At 41.5% G+C, this 17660-nt stretch overlaps 1 protein-coding gene across 3 annotated transcripts in view; it reads left to right on the top strand.

Annotated features, from left to right (window-relative positions):
- The window catches only part of GRK3 (G protein-coupled receptor kinase 3), a 133091-nt gene that overhangs the window by 24004 nt on the left and 91427 nt on the right, over positions 1-17660 (top strand). The gene's annotated exons all lie outside the window — the stretch shown is intronic.

The raw sequence follows: 17660 nt of genomic DNA on the forward strand, positions 1-17660 counted from the left end.
ATTGCATGTAATTAATAAGATACTAAATGATTACTTATGTCCCTAGTAATATCTCTTGTAAGTAAGCTATTGGAAAACAGACTAGTTTGGCTGTAAGCTTTAAGACAGTTTGGGAGGTTCCCCAAATCAAAGGATTGGGTACTTGGAAACCAGAAAGAAGCTCTCTTTGGACCCGTGTCTGAGGTCCTCAGCTTCTCTCACTGATCTTGTACGTTCCGTGATCACAGGGGGTTGGCATGTGTCTTCATAAACCTCACCCCGCTCTTGTGTCTGCTTCCAAAGTGTGGGGCTGGCTTACTTGATCAGTTCTCATGGGTTTATGGGTTTTGTTTGCTGCTCACTGTTGTCAGTTCCACATCAATTTCCCTTATTCCTGTGGCTCCATTTGGAATCTCTACTTAGCTGGTCACCAGAACTCCCCCTGTTATGTACACAGAGCTCATGGACCCATGCCCACCTCTGGCCAGCGCTGGTCTCAGCCTATGCAGATGTGTGGTTGTGTAGGAGTGCTCTGTGGTGACCGCAATTAGTGCCCTAGAGAAATTAGGACTGGATAGGAATTGCTTTAGTGGGAATTTCAAGACCCACAAAGAAATGAGACACTGTATTCTCACCTGCCTTCTGAAAAACTGGCAGTTTGTTTAAAGGTGACTATCGGCTGGGTTAGATGAGAGCTGTTGTCCACCTGTTTTTTTTTCCCCATTCCCCAAAATCAGTTCCCACTGTCCAGAAATTTCCTAAACAATCTTTTGTCCTTGAGCCTAAGATTCATCATTTGGCCTGTCATCTGGCTCTGTTGTTAACTTGCCCACAGTGATGTAATAAGCAGATCATGCTAGAGTTTTTCCATGAAATCAGCATAGCTGAATACAAGAGACCAGGAAGTCTCTTTGCATCTTGTTTGCCTCCCACAACTGCTCAGAGAAGGTTTGCGGAGGAACTGTGTCTGATTTTTTAAATTAACTTAATACTAGAGGATTACTCTGTTAAAATTTCAAGAAATTAAAGTCTTCCTAAAGTTTCCTGGAACTCTGCTTCTGCATGTAGTTCTGTTTCCATGATTTGTAGACACAGGCTGGGACTTTCCTCGCGGTCCAGTTGTTAAGACTCTGCGCTTCCACTGCAAGGGGCATGGGTTCGCTCCCTGGTCAGGGAGCTAAGATTCCCGCATGCTACACAGCACAGCAAAAAAGAAAAAAAATTTTCCATAGACAGAGGCTGACTGATCCCTTTGAGACTGAATATTCTTAGAGTTAATTCTGGGCTGCCCTTCTGTGTACAGGTAAGGAGGTGTAGACCCAGGTTGATGAAGTGACTTGTTCTGATCTGACGTTCTCCTTCTCTGATAATTCTTTAAAGGCTCTTGGAAAGGAAACTATGACTGTAAAATACTGTAAAAAATCACCCGGTAAAAACTGGAGAGATTTTTTGTTTTTTTAGAAAGAGTTACAGTGATCTCCTTTGTTCAAGGAAAGCAGAAACTGGTGCGGAAAGTCTTTGGAAGTTTGTGAACCACTTTTTGTCACAAAGTAGCCGTCTATGAAGGTGGTCTTCTGTAGATGTGGCTTCTGTGATAACCCACAAAATACAGTGGTCAAAGGGCGGCTGGCGTGCTCTGGAGAAGCAGATGAAGAGTAGCCCGTCCGTTCTGAGGACGACATGGGGAGAGCCCTTAGCCACATGGAAACGTTTCATCCTGAGCATCAGGATTTGGTGGGGGAACAGATTTGGCTTTCATCTCATCCTTTATTGCTGCTTCTCGTTGCTTTCATGGTGTTTGGTTACCTGCCATCTATATAAATGCTCTCCTTTGCTTCTGATTTTGTACTGAAAAGCAGAAAATAAAACTAGCCTGATAACAAGATTGAGAAACTCTGTATCTTTGGGAGGGAAGGCAGAAAAGGAATTCTTTATTGGTTACTTAAATTTTTAAAAATATTTTACAGCTTTGTTGAGATATATTTGAGATCACATAAAATTCACCCATTTCGAGTATACAGTTCAGTGGGTTCTCGTGCATTCAGAGTTGCGTGACCATCAACCAGTCTCATCACAGAACATTTTCAACACCCCTGAAAGAAACTCCACACCCATCAGCAGTCCCTCTCCATTCTCCCCCTCTCCCCAACCCCTAAGTACCACTAATCTAATTTCTGCCTCTGTGGATTTGCCCGTGTTGGACACGCCACATAAACAGCATCATAAGAAGAGCTAACACCTATCCTTCTCAAACTCTTCCAAAATATAGCAGAGAGAGGAACACTCCCAAACTCATTCTACGAGACCACCATCACCCTGATACCAAAATCAGACAAAGATGTCACAAAGAAAGAAAACTACAGGCCAATATCACTGATGAACATAGATACGAAAATCCTCAACAAAATACTAGCAAACAGAATCCAACAGCACATTAAAAGGATCATACACCATGATCAAGTGGGCTTTATCCCAGGAATGCAAGGATTCTTCAATATACGCAAATCAATCAATGTGATACACCATATTAACAAATTGAAGGAGAAAAATCATATGATCATCTCAATAGATGCAGAGAAAGCTTTTGACAAAATTCAACACCCTTTTATGATAAAAACCCTCCAGAGAGTAGGCATAGAGGGAACTTGCCTCAACATAATAAAGGCCATATATGACAAACCCACAGCCAACATCGTCCTCAATGGTGAAAAACTGAAACCATTTCCACTAAGATCAGGAACAAGACAAGGTTGCCCACTCTCACCACTCTTATTCAACATAGTTTTGGAAGTTTTAGCCACAGCAATCAGAGAAGAAAAAGAAATAAAAGGAATCCAAATCGGAAAAGAAGAAGTAAAGCTGTCACTGTTTGCAGATGACATGATACTATACATAGAGAATCCTAAAGATGCTACCAGAAAACTACTAGAGCTAATCAATGAATTTGGTAAAGTAACAGGATACAAAATTAATACACAGAAATCTCTTGCATTCCTATACACTAATGATGAATAATCTGAAAGTGAAATTAAGAAAACACTCCCATTTACCATTGCAACAAAAGGAATAAAATATCTAGGAATAAACCTACCTAAGGAGACAGAAGACCTGTATGCAGAAAATTATAAGACACTGATGAAAGAAATTAAAGATGATATAAATAGATGGAGAGATATACCATGTTCTTGGATTGGAAGAATCAACATTGTGAAAATGACTCTACTACCCAAAGCAATCTACAGATTTAATGCAATCCCTATCAAACTACCACTGGCATTTTTCACAGAACTTGAACAAAAAATTTCACAATTTGTATGGAAACACAAAAGACCCCGAATAGCCAAAGTGATCTTGAGAAAGAAAAACAGAGCTGGAGGAATCAGGCTCCCTGACTTCAGACTATACTACAAAGCTACAATAATCAAGACAGTACGGTACTGGCACAAAAACAGAAATATAGATCAATGGAACAGGATAGAAAGCCCAGAGATAAACCCATGCACATATGGTCACCTTATCTTTGATAAAGGAGGCAAGAATATACGGTGGAGAAAAGACAGTCTCTTCAATAAGTGGTGCTGGGAAAACTGGACAGCTATATGTAAAAGAATGAAATTAGAACACTCCCTAACACCATACATAAAAATAAACTGAAAATGGATTAAAGACCTAAATGTAAGTCCAGACACTATCAAACTCTTAGAGGAAAACATAGGCAGAACACTCTATGACATAAATCATAGCAAGATCCTTTTTGACCCACCTCCTAGAGAAATGGAAATAAAGACAAAAATAAACAAATGGGACCTAATGAAACTTAAAAGATTTTGCACAGCAAAGGAAACCATAAACAAGACGAAAAGACAACCCTCAGAATGGGAGAAAATATTTGCAAATGAAGCAGCTGACAGAGGATTAATCTCCAAAATTTACAAGCAACTCATGCAACTCAATATCAAAAAAACAAACAACCCAATCCAAAAATGGGCAGAAGACCTAAATAGACATTTACATTTCTCCAAAGAAGATATACAGATTGCCAACAAACACATGAAAGAATGCTCAACATCATTAATCATTAGAGAAATGCAAATCAAAACTACAGTGAGGTATCATCTGATGCTGGTCAGAATGGCCATCATCAAAAAATCTAGAAACAATAAATGCTGGATAGGGTTTGGAGAAAAGGGAACCCTCTTGCACTGTTGGTGAGAATGTAAATTGATACAGCCAGTATGGAGAACAGTATGGAGGTTCCTTAAAAAACTACAAATAGAACTACCATAGGACCCAGCAATCCCACTACTGGGCATAAACCTTGAGAAAACCATAATTCACAAAGAGTCATGTACCAAAATGTTCATTACAGCTCTATTTACAATCGCCAGGACATGGAAGCAACCTAAGTGTCCATCAACAGATGAATGGATAAAGAAGATATGGCACATATATACAATGGAATAGTACTCAGCCATAAAAAGGAACGAAATTGAGTTATTTGTAGTGAGGTGGATGGACCTAGAGACTGTTATACAGAGTGAAGTAAGTCAGAAAGAGAAAAACATACCGTATGCTAACACATGTATATGGAATCTAAAAAAATGGTCATGAAGAACCTAGGGGCAAGACGGGAATAAAGATACAGACCTACCAGAGAATGGACTTGAGGAAACTGGGAGGGGGAAGTGTAAGCTGGGACGAAGTGAGAGAGTGGCATGGACATATATACACTACCAAATGTAAAATAGCTAGCTAGTGGGAAGCAGCCGCATAGCACAGGGAGATCAGCTCGGTGCTTTGTGACCACCTAGAGGGGTGGGATAGGGAGGGTGGGAGGGAGGGAGATTCAAGAGTGAAGAGATATGGGGACATACGTATATGTATAACTGATTCACTTTGTTATAAAGCAGAAACTAACACACCATTGTAAAGCAATTATACTCCAATAAAGATGTTAAAAAAAAAAGGCATCATATAACACGTGACCTTTTGCATCTGGCTTCTCTCAACATAATGTTTTCAGGGTTCATCTACGTTGTAGCGTGTGTTATCAGTACTGCCTGCCTTTCTGTACCTGATAATATTTCCATGTATGGCTATGCCACATTTCATTTCTCCATTCGTCCGCCGACTGTTTCCAGTTTTTGGCTCTCATGAATAACGCCGCTAGGAGAAGAAGGTGTTTTTTAACGTGTAATTTGAGCAAGTGGTTCCATGTTATTAACACGCCCTGGGGTGTGTGTGTGACAGGCCTGCCCTCCCCTGCAGCTCTAGTTCCCGTCTCTGAAATGCATTGAGGATTCTGTTTGAGGATTCTGTCTTCCTTTGTGTTTTCTGCTCCCACTCTCCCTCCTGTAACCCCTTTCCCGTCTGCCATCCCCACTCCCCCTACCCCCCCAGTCACACGTGCAAGCCCCAGACCTTTTTTTCTGTTGTGATTAAACTGTCACCTGAAGCTGCCTCCAGGAGCCTCTGGTCTGAGCCCCCTAGTGGCATTAACATGGCCCTTGTCCTGTTAACTTCAGCCTCACAGATTTTCCCCCACTGAGAACAGCTTTGCTGGGCACTGAGGGTCTGTGACTTCCTTCTCAATTAGGCCGTTAAAAAACTGAAACATGGTTTAGATAAATAAATAACTCCTCCTTCCCTTCCTCCCGACTCTGAGCTTGGAGCTGGCGAGCTGACTGGGGAGAAGGTCACAGGATGGGGGCTGGGGGATGGGGAGAGAGGACAAGGTAATGGTGCCTGACACGGGTCTGTAATTACACGTGGACAGAGCTCTACACTGAACATGTCTGGTCCCTCCTTTGCTCCGAGGAGTTCCCGTTTTCTGGCTCGTGTGACAGGTGGGGCAGAGCGGAAGGTGGACCAAGGTTGCAGTGGCTTTGTCTGACTCTCTAGGTCTGTGACGTCCTCCTTCAAGCACACCCCTCTTCCCCACTGTCTCCCCATCTCTTCCCTCCGCCCCTTTCCGTGACTGTCTCCCTGTGTTTCCACCTTGTTGCTTTTCTGTGGTCCCTCTGTTTCTCTTTCACCCTCTACCTGTCTCCTCCTTTTGTCTCCTTCCAAACCTTCCAGCATCCCCCATGCTGCGGTTGGCGCATGGTTTGGGGGATTGCCCTCCAACGCGGGCTGTAGCCGACTTGCCAAACTGCTTTGTGAAACGAAAAATGTAGAAATCTTTCATTTACTTGGCCTCTGAGGCTTCGCTGGGGTGGCGGGCAATTGGCAGGTCTGTTGGCTACACCCCACACTGGTCGTTGTTTCATATTCTTAGCTATAAAAGTGGGGATACAAATGGTACCTACTTCATAAGGCTGTAGTGAGGATCCAGCAGGAAATGGATGCGAAGCCCTGAACACAGTGATTGATTCTCAGCAGATGCTCAATGAATGAAATCTCTTAAATGAAATCGTTTATTATAAAAATTTTTAGTCCTGGGTATAAATGGACCAGAATAATGAGCCCCCATGCATATACATCACCCAGATTCGATATATTTCAACATTTTATGTACCTGCTTTGTCCATCCCCTCTTTTTGTGGTTGCCTGAATATTTTAAAGCAATTAGCAAACCCCTCATAGCATTTCAGCCCTATGTGCATCTCTAAAAAATCTGAATGTTTTCTCATACAACCTTAATACCTTTATCCCAGCCAATGAAAATGATGATTCTTACTTTAATACTGAGTCCATATTCAGGTTTTTCTGATTAACTTAAAAATGTCCTTTTACTCTTGTGTTGTTTGAATCAGGATCCAAATATTGTTCTTGTATTGTAATTGGTAATAGCATCCCATTAATCTAGAACAGTCCCCCACCCCACCCCCACCCCCAGGTAATTGACGTATTGAAGAAACTGGGCTGGCTGTATTGTAGAGTGTTCCACATTCTGAATTTCTCTGTTTGCTTTCTCATGGTGTCATTTCAATTGCACTTCTGCTTCCTGAATTTCCCGTGAACTGAAAGCCACCTCCAACAGCTGGATTAGCACGTTAGGTTCGGATATTGTAGCAAGAGGCACATGACACGTAGGTGCCGCTCTGCCGTCACTACTCTAAAGTGGGCTCAGGTGCAGTCAGCTCTCCGGCTCCTCATTCAGCTGTCGTCTGCCATTCGTTTCATTTTCACTGACGATCTCTGCATAACTCGATTATTTTATTAGGAAGTTACGAAGCGGTAAGTTTGCTAATCATGCCATTCCTTCCACGTTGAATGCTTTTACTCATCCACTTGAGCTATATATTTGCCTGTAAAGACAGTGAGGTGCGGTTGGCAGATTTCTACGACGTCTCCCATGACTTTTATAAATTTATTTATTTATTTATTTATGGCTGTGTTGGGTCTTCGTTTCTGTGCGAGGGCTTTTCTCTAGTTGCGGCGAGTGGGGGCCTCTCTTCATCGCGGTGTGTGGGCCTTTCACTGTCGCGGCCTCTCTTGTTGGGGAGCACAGGCTCCAGACGCGGAGGCTCAGTAGTTGTGGCTCACGGGCCTAGTTGCTCCGCGGCATGTGGGATCTTCCCAGACCAGGGCTCGAACCCGTGTCCCCTGCATTGGCAGGCAGATTCTCAACCACTGCGCCACCAGGGAAGCCCCTCCCATGACTTTTAAAAGCCTCCAGGTGTTACTCCCAGGGGTAACCCACTGAAAGAGATTTTGCAGATATAATTAAGGTTGTGTTCTGGGTGGGCTGAATTTGCTCACACCAGCCCTTTAAAAGCAGAGAATGTCCTCAGGCCGGCAGCAGAAGTGAGAGAGATTGAAGCAGGAGAAAGGTGGGACGCACCCTTGCTGACTTTGCAGGTGGAGGGGGCCCCATGAGAAGGATTGTGAGTGTTGTCTAGGAGCTGAGGGTGACCCCTCCTCCTTGGCAGGCAGCAAGGGAACAGGGAGGGACCTCAGTCCTACAGCCGTCGGAACTGCATTCTGCCAACAACATGAATGAGTTTGGGAGCAGATTCCTCCCTGGAGACTCTAGATAAGAACCCAGGTTGCCAACACCTTGATTCTGGCTTTGTGAGCCCCTAAGCAGAAAACCCAGCAGAGCCTAGTTCTGACCTCCAGAACTAGGAGGTATTTATTAATGGTGTTTTTAAGTCACTGAGTTTGTGGATATTTGTTACACAGCAATAGAAGACTAATAGAGCAGGATCAATGCTTAACTTCTTTGTTTTTAATTGCCGGTTTCCAGAATAAAAAAGGTTAAGTAAATGACAGCTGCCTTTATCTTCCTCATCTTTACATAGAAATCAAATGTCTTAACGGACATCAATTAAGTTGATTCCTAATTTGCTGTCAGTAAAACTTACTCATTTAGATATTGACGAATGTCCTCGGTTTGGCTCATTGAAAGAATGGTTTTAAAGGGATACTGGTTATCAAATAGATAGTAAAATCAATTTGTCGGTTAAAATCAATTTGTATGGTTAAGATGTTTTGCTACCATTTTCTTCTGTGATATACTGAAATAATTTCATCATATGCAAGTGGGGCACATAACATTTGATAAATGCCATCTGTCTGTTGACAATCTACTCACTTCTCTGACTGCATACCCTCTCCTGTTAGAGAAGGATGTTTCCGATTATAAGGAGACTCCAAAATAGATGCTTAATTCATGAAGTATGCAAATGTTACTCTCATATATAAAGAACATCATAGTTAAGGTAGTATGACGTCACATCATTATTGCCACGGAAGACATTTCATTTTCTCACACTGACTTCAGAGCTTAATCCAGAGTCTGAATATTAATCTTTTTGAATTCATGTGAGAATTGGTGTCTTTGAAACATGGTTTTGGTCAAAACAAAATTTTGCAACTTTTACTCTTTTAAAAACAGCTTTATCGAGGCATGATATTACATGTTATAAAATTCACTCATTATGAGTGTATAATTTGATGAGTTTTAGTAAACTCTGAGTTGTGCAGCCAGCACCACAGTCTAATTTTAAAACATTTCCATGTCTCAAAGAGACACCCTGTGCCCACTTGTAGTCACTTCCTGCTCCCATCCCCAGGCAACCAATAATCTGCTTTCTGTCTCTATAGTAATTTGCCTTTTCTGAACATTTCATATGAGTGGAATCTTACAGGCTGTAGACTGTTAGTCTTTTGCATATGGCTTCTCTCATTTAACATAAGGTTTTGGAGGTTGATCCACGTTGTGTGTTCGGTCTCTCGTTCCCTTTTGTTGCTGAATAATATTCCATTATATGGATAGACCACATTTTGTTTATCCCTTCGCCAGTTGATGGACATTTGAATTATTCCCACTTTTGGTCTATTACAAACGATGCTGCTGTGTTCACATTCACGTACAAGTGTGGATGTACGTTTTCATTTCTGCTGGGTATGTAACTAGGAGTGGAATTGCTGAGCTGTATGGTGAATTCATGTTTAACTTTTTAAGGAATCACTAATTGCTTTCTAAATTATACTATATTTACATTCTCACCATCATTTTATGAGAGTTCCAGGTTTGCCATAGCCTCATCCACACTTGCTGTTGTCTTTTTGATTCTAGCCTTCCAAGTGGGTATGAAGTGGTGCTTCATTGGGGTCTTGATTTGCATTTCCCTAACAGTTAGTGATATTGGACATGTTTGTGGTGATTAGCCATTCTTATATCTTCTTTCGTGAAATGTCTATTTAAATCTTATGCCCATTTAAAAAATTGATTGTCTTTATTTATGTTATTTATCATATGTATAATTTACAAATACTTCCTCCTAGTCAGTGGCTTCATTTTCATTTTCTTCACGGTGACTTTTGAAGTACAGAAGGTTTTAATTTTGAAGTCCAGTTTACAAATTCTTAGAATGAATTTTGGTGTCTTATCGAAGAATTTTTTTGCCTAACTGAATTCCCCAAAATTTTTTTTCTCTTTTTCTTCTAGAAGTTTTAGCATTTTAGCTCTTAGGTCTTTGTTTGATTTTTGAGTTGTCATGTATAATGTGAGGTCAGGGTCTAAATTCATCTTTTTTTGCATGTGGCTATCTAGTTGTCTGAAAAAAGTTTGTTTTTTTGTTTGAAGAAAAAAAACGTTTTCTTCCCCCATTGGATTGTCTTGGCACCTTTGTTGAAAATTAATTGACCATGAATTTAAGGACTTATTTCTGGACTCTCAGTTTTGTTCTGTTGATGTATATGTCTGTTCTTATGCTGGTTCCACACTGTCTTGATTACTGTAGCTTTATAGTAAGTTTTGAAATCAGGAAATAAAAATCTTCTCACCTCATTCTTTTTTTTTTTCTTTTCTAAAATTGTTTTTGGCTCTTCTGGATCTTTTGCATTTTCATACGAATTTTAGCATCAGTTTTTCAATTTCTGCCAAAAAAAACCCCCCAAAAAACCTACTCAGATTTTGGTAGGGATTTTGTTGAATCTCTAGATTTGGAGACAACTGTCATTTTAACAACATTAAGTCTTCCAATCCATGAATGAAATGTCTCTACAGTTGTTTACGTCGTCCCTAATTCCTCTCAGCAGTGCTTTGTAGTTTTCAGTCTTATATGTCTTCTTAAATTTATTCACAATTATTTTAATGTTTTTGATGCTATTATGGATGAAATTGTTTCTTTAATTTCATATTTGGTTGTTCATTGCTAGTACACAGAAATAGAATTGGTTTTTGTATGGTGATCTTGTATCCTACAATCTTGCTGAACTAATTTATTAGTTCTAGTAGATTTGTGTATGTGTGTATGTTTGTGAGTTCTTTAGGATTTTCTACATGTAAGATCCTGTCTCTGAATAAAAACAAATTTACTCCTTTCCAGTCTGGTGCCTTTTCTTTTCAATTTTTACTTTTCACTTTGATTTCTTAAGTATTTATTAATGTTGGTCTCAAACGTATTTAGCATGATTTCAAAGAACATTCGGGTTGAAAGAATGTATAAATTATATTTGGCATTTGGGGCTAAGGCATAAAAAATATACTTGCCATGGACTTTGAAAAAAAATTATGTTTCATTATAAAGAGGATACATTGGAAAGACAGAAATTGCTACCTTACAAAGTTCTTTTTAAAAGGATTTTCTGAGCAGGCCTGTAGAAAGAAAGATGGACACAGACATGACATAGAGACCTCTTTTTTTAATTTGGTAATTATATTCAAAATACAGGACCACAGAAGTACTGAAAAAAAAATAAGCAACACAGAAGAAAACATTTTAGGATTACTTTTCTGTCAGTTTTCAAGGAACAAAGTTACCAACCTATTTTATGATTATAAAATTATTGCTTGAAGTGCTTTGTGCTTCAAAACATGGTAGATGGCTAAAATCTGCAAATACTTACCACTGTGCAACTTCTGACTTGAAGACCAGAGTTAAATGATAGCACATCGAGCCCTTTTGCATGTGGTCATAGAGAGGGAAATCTTAACCCGGGAACCCCCCTTCAGGCTTTGTTTTCTCTTTTGTTTCCACCTTGTTTGGAAGAGTTTGTTTGCAGGGCCTTCCCCAGACAAACAGCCTCCCTGATTGACAGTCACAGACGGCCGGGGTCCCACCCTGTCTAATGTGTAAAACTTCCTCCAGCTGAGAGCCACCAGCCCCAAAAGATGGGAAAACCTGGGGCCCCATTCAACTCCACATCAATTATCCATGCCTTTATGGAGACTTCTAGTGAGGGAAAGAGTTAAAGATCCATTTAAACTTTCAAACAGCAGAGGTAAACACTTGACTAAGCACGGCAAATTGGATTTTCAATTGAAGAGGCCAGGCAGCCGCGGGCAAGGAACCCACAGAAATGATGGACACAGATTCTGCACACTTTCAACTTGCGTCTCTAAACAGAAATGCCGCCTAGAGAGGAAAGACACTGAAGAAGAGGGAAAGGCTGTTAGTCCAAACCCCACTGGCAGGCAGTCCTTTGGGCTGACTCCTTATCTGTGTTGGCCCCCACAAGCCTGGGTATTGGTGCCCCGGGTTGGAGACGCCACCTGCCCTGCCACGCAGCCTCTGCGGCTCTGAAAACTGGGGACATCTGAGAAAATTGTGGCAGCTTTCAAAGAGAGTAAAAAGGCTTAAACCAGTCCTATGAGAAATTTAGTTGTCTTTTTTGTTTGTTTGTTTATTTTAAACCAATTTATTTGGGCTGGTTTTCCTTTTACAAGACATCTTTCGGGTTCTAAGATCAGCCATGATTATCTCTTCCCAGAAAAATTCAGAAAAGGTACACTTTTACTGGAATGGCACAATCCTTTAACATTTGCTAATCACTAGAACTATAGGAACCCTGGCATGTGACCACCAGACCCCTGATCTGCAGGCTGGCAACTCTCTCTCTGATCTTTTAGGTGGTTGCTATTTAATTTTCCCTGAGCTCTTCTGAGCGCGTGGTTGATGGGAATTACTATTGGTTTAAGACAGTGATGGCCACCTGTGTACTAAACTAGTGTTTTCTATGCTAGTTAAAATAATGTGACCAAGTTTGCCTATTCCCCAAAAAGCAGAGCCTGAATAGGAGGTAAGCACTTCACAACTGCTATTTTCTGTCTGTCACCAGGAAAAGTTAGTGGGGAAATGAGCATGCATCTGGGTTTTTTTTTAAATTGAAGTATAGTTGATAGAATGTTGTGTTAGTTTCAGGTATACAGCGAAGTGATTCAGTTATACATATATATATTCTTTTTCAGATTCTTTTCCATTATAGGTTATTACAAGATATTGAATGTAGTTCCCTGTGCTATATAGTAGGTCCTTGTTGTTTATCTATTTTATATATAATGGTGTGTATCTGTTAACCCCAAACTCCTAATTTATCCCTCCCCACCTTTCTCCTTCGGTAACCATAAGTTTGTATTCTATGTCTGTGAGTCTGTTTCTGTTTTGTAAATCAGTTCATTTGTATCATTTTTTTAGATTCCACGTATAAGTGATATCATATAATATTAGTCTCTGTCTGTCTGACTCACTTCACTTAGTATGATAATCTCTAGATCCATCCATGTTGCTGCAAATGGCATCATTTCATTCTTTTTTATGGTTGCATAATATACCATTGCGTATATATTGATATATACCACATCATCTTTATCCATTCATCTGTGGATGGACATTTAGGCTGCTTCCATGTCTTGGCTATTGTAAATAGTGCTGGAGTTTTTTTTTTTTTAAACATATAAACTATACAATTCCTAGTTAATATATCATGATAGTAAAATCCAGAATTTGGGGGCAGTACACAAAGATCTTTCTGTAACAGGTCTCTGCTTTATGTACTTTGTTGAATGAGACATTGAGAATCTAATATATTTTAAGTGCTCCACTGGAAATGTCTTATTAAACAAAAAGGTACGTAGGGGAGACTAGAACAGCCTCAGGCCACAGAGGACTTTCTACCTGCCACCAGCTCACTCTGCAAAAGGATGGATGTGAAACCCACAGACCTCTGGCATGCCAGTATCAGACAGCTGTAAGGAGTGTTTACTACTGCCCAGAAATCTCTGAAATTCTTGGAGGGGGCTACTGGTGATGTTTCAGAGCCATGAGTTTAGATCCCACGGCAAGTGTGAGGAAACCACTCTTAGCCAAAAGGGAGGTCTAGCCAATCAGCCAACATCTGCAACTGACTCAACTTTGTAGCTGTCTCGTTGCCTGGGTCCACATAATTAAGGGAAAATACTACATGCTGTAGCAATATGAGCAAAGCTGGGGTCTTAATACATATTCCTGGAGAGTTCTAAGGACCTAGGAAACATCACGTCTGCTGGAAAAGTTGACCATCTGCTTTTTTTTTTTTTTTTTTTTTTTTTGCGGTACGCGGACCTCCCACCGCTGTGGCCTCTCCCATTGCGGAGCACAGGCTCCGGACGCGCAGGCTCAGCGGCCATGGCTCACAGGCCCAGCCGCTCCGCGGCACGTGGGATCCTCCCAGACCGGAGCACGAACCCGCGTCCCCTGCATCGGCAGGCGGACTCCCAACCACTGCGCCACCAGGGAAGCCCGACCATCTGCTTTTTGAACTGACAGTAGAGGGGTGGTTGGGCGGTTTTAGGATTTCAGACCCAAACGCCTGAAATTCCAGGTGGCAGTGCACTGTCATAATATCCCCTGGTTTTAGCTCTTTTGGAAATACCTTTTCTGAGGGTTTTATACATTATCCTTGATTTATTTTAGTATTCCTACTTCTAGTCAAAGTCAAGACCAGGCAATGTAGAGATATGCTGTGAGGTGGTTCTCGGGCTTTGTTTGAAATCTACTAAACATTTAGTCATTCATTCAGTAAATTTCACTGTGTACCGTGCCTCCGTGACTAGTACTGCTGTGGGTGCCCCTGTGGAGCTAACATTCTTTGTTTAATATATTTGTTTACTTATTTATTTGGCTGCACCGGGTCTTAGTTGTGGCGCGCGGGATCTTTTAGTCGCAGCATGCGAACTCTTAGTTGCGGCATGTGGGATCTAGTTCCCTGACCAGGGATCGAACCCGGGCCCCCCTGCACTTAGCCACTGGACCACCAGGGAAGTCCCTGGAGCTAACATTCTACGGGGGGAGACAGACCAACGAATACACACTGTCCGCACAGTAGTAGATGTTGTGGAGAATTGTAGAGGCCAAAGGGGGGCAGGGCTTGCCGGTGTGTGCGGCAGTTTCAAATAGGGTGTTTGGAGAAGGCACCACTCATAAAGGGACGGTTGAACAGCATCCTGGGGAGGTGTGAGGGCTGAGCCCTTGTGTACTGGGGGGAAGTGGGTCCAGGCAGAGGGCTTAGCAGGGCAGAGACCCTAAGACTGGAACCACGTGGTGGAGGAACAGCAAGGAGGCTGCAGCCAAGGGGCTGAGTGGGAGGGACCGCGAGACAGGTCGGGGGTAGTTGGTGAGGCTCTTTAGGCAATCACGAGGCTCTCCGCTTTTACTGGTCATGGGATGGGACACAGGAAAGTTTGAGCACTGGGGCGGCACACCCTGACTCAAGTGCTCGTGCAGCATTGTCTAGGTGCTGTGGAAGCAAGAAGCAGGAGATGCTGCAGCGCGTCAGCAAGAGATGATCCCGGGTTTAGGACCAGCGGCCAGCAGTGGAGGTGGTGAGAAGTCATCTGAAGATGGGAGGATAAATTTGCAGTGAATTGTGCTGTGGTACACAAGCGGGTGGGAGGCACAGGGGCTTGCAGGGTACCATGTGCTTCGGTTCAGTTGGAGCCAGAAGGTGAAAGAAAGGCTCAGACAAGAGCCTGAGGGTGTAGGGCGATGACTGTGTTCGTGCATCTCGGAATTAAGGTAACTTGCTCGCTTTGCACAGTGGGCCATCTGCTCAAGAGGACTGTCACACCTCCTCTGTGTTCTACATGGTGCTTTTAGGTCAGCCTTAAAGTTCAGAGCTTTGTCCCAACTCTGCTCGCTGATGAGCAGAGAAGATTCTTGTGATTCGGTTTCCAAGAGAATTCCCAGCAAAGTGTGGAGGTGGGGGCAGAGAGAATTGCTTTAGTCCCTCAAAGAGACTGTTTATAACAGTAGAACACAGTGAGAGCAACCAGGACAGCTTCTTCAAGAAGCAAATGTCCTTTCTTCCCTTGTAAGATGCACTTACTCTCCAAAGAAATCTTTTTTTTTTTTTTCCTTACTGGAAATATTTCACTGCTTTGATTTTTTTTTTAATTCATTGTCTTCAGAGTTTGCTCTTTCAGAATTGATTTGCTTACCGTATAATCTATGACTATTTCAGAAGATTGAAATTAGGTTTGTTTTGTGGCTTCTACTTTTAAACCAAGAAGTGGGTTCAGAATTGGTGATGGAAAAGAACTTGAAATAGGATAGCTTACTGGGAACATTGATTTGGACCCTTTTCTTCTGTTGTTACTTTTTAGCTTATCTCTTTCAGAATATGCCTGCTTTCCTTCTCTTGAGATACCACATATCTAAGGATCCAGTGGTTACTTAATTTTTCTTTGTTTACTGATAAACTTGCTGTATGCTTTTGTTCTTTTAGAAATAAATTTTATTGAGGTATAAAACACTCACAATAAAATACATCCAATTTAAGTATAGAGTTTGAGTTTTGACAAACGTGTACACCCGCGTACCTGTTACCACAATCCACATATGGACTTAAAAAGTACACTCTTGCCCGTTTCTAAACAGCTCATCCCAGCCCCAGGCAACCACTGATCTGCTTCTGCTTCCAGTCACAATAGATTATATTTGCCTTTTCTAGAACATCCTATCAATAGAATCAAATCCTATGCACTCTTTTGTGTCTGGCCCCTTTGCCTCAGCACGATGTTCTTCCTTGAGGTTCATTTATCATGTTGCTTGTGTCGGGATTTTTGTTTCTTTTATTGCTGAATAGTATTCCAATGTACGGACTTATTAACACACTTCACTTTTCATGGACATCGGGTTGTTTCCAGTTCAGGGAAATTACGAGTAAAACTGCTATGGATAGTTTTCATCAAGTCTTGTTGTGAACAAATGCTGTCATTTCTCTTTGGTAAGTGCCTAGGAGAGGCATTGTTGCATCTCCTGTAATAGGTACACACAGTGTTTTTGGTTTTTTGGTTGTACCATGCAGCTTGCGGGATCTTAGTTCCCCGACCAGAGATCGAACCTGTGCCCCCTGCAGTGGAAGCATGGACCCCTAACCACTTACCGCCAGGGAATTCTCAGTATACACGCATTGTGATTGTTATGTCATCTTGATGAATCTACCACTTTTATCATGATGAGAAGTCTATCCTGGTAGTAATATATTTGTTCTGACGTCTACTTTGTCTACTATTGTTATAATCACTCGAGCTTTCTTGATATTAGTATTTGCATGGTGTGTCTGTTCTCTCATCTCTGCCTTGTAATTAGACTATTTAGACCATTTGCACTTAAATAATTACCAAGTTAGTTGGATTTAAATCTCCCATGTATTATTTGTTTCCTTGTTGCTTTTTTCTTTTCCAGTCTTCTTTTGGATTGAGTATATCCTAGTAAGTTGTCATCACCACTGGCTCATATTAGCTATATAGCTCTTCATTTCATTCATTTTTCTGGTGTTTCCAGGCACCTCGTGTTCGTGAACTCCTGGTGCCTTTGCCTCGGCAGGACCACCATGGTCTGCTTGGATCCCCCTCCCAGCATCACATTTCAGAAAGTACCTCCAGGCCAAGAGCTGACGCAGCCTGGGGTCCTCCTAGTTTGCTCTCCTTCTTTCGGGGACTACACCCCTTCTGCGTCTGAAAACAGTTACTTCATATATTTTGTCCAGTTTTCTGGTTGTTATCGTGGGAGCTTAATTCCGGCTCTGGTTACCATATTATGTTCTAAAGTGTAATTTTATTTTTGAAATAAAGTATTTGGTTCTTGGCAGGAGAATGTGTTAAATATGTGAAATTGGGACTACCTGTAAAACCCTAGAAGCATAACACCATTGTTATAACTTCACAAAATGATGTAAAGATGGTGATGATCAGTTTCTGGCTTACGCATAGCAGCATGTGTAAACCTCAGAAGCAGAAGCTTTGAAAAGTTCTGTATCAGTGCCGTTTGAATGGTAACAGCCCATAATCAAGCCCTTAGGTGCTCAGTGTTCTACATACAGATCTTTTTTTTAAAAAAGTCATCTTATGTGTGTGTGTGTGTGTTTGTTTGTTTGTTTATTTATTTATTTCTGGCTGCGTTGAGTCTTCATTGCTGTGCCCGGGCTTTCTCTAGTTGCAGCGAGTGGGGGCTGCTCTTCGTTGTGGT

Source organism: Mesoplodon bidens (assembly GCF_964165515.1).
Source record: "Mesoplodon bidens genome assembly, chromosome: 13".
NCBI lineage: Eukaryota > Metazoa > Chordata > Mammalia > Artiodactyla > Ziphiidae > Mesoplodon > Mesoplodon bidens.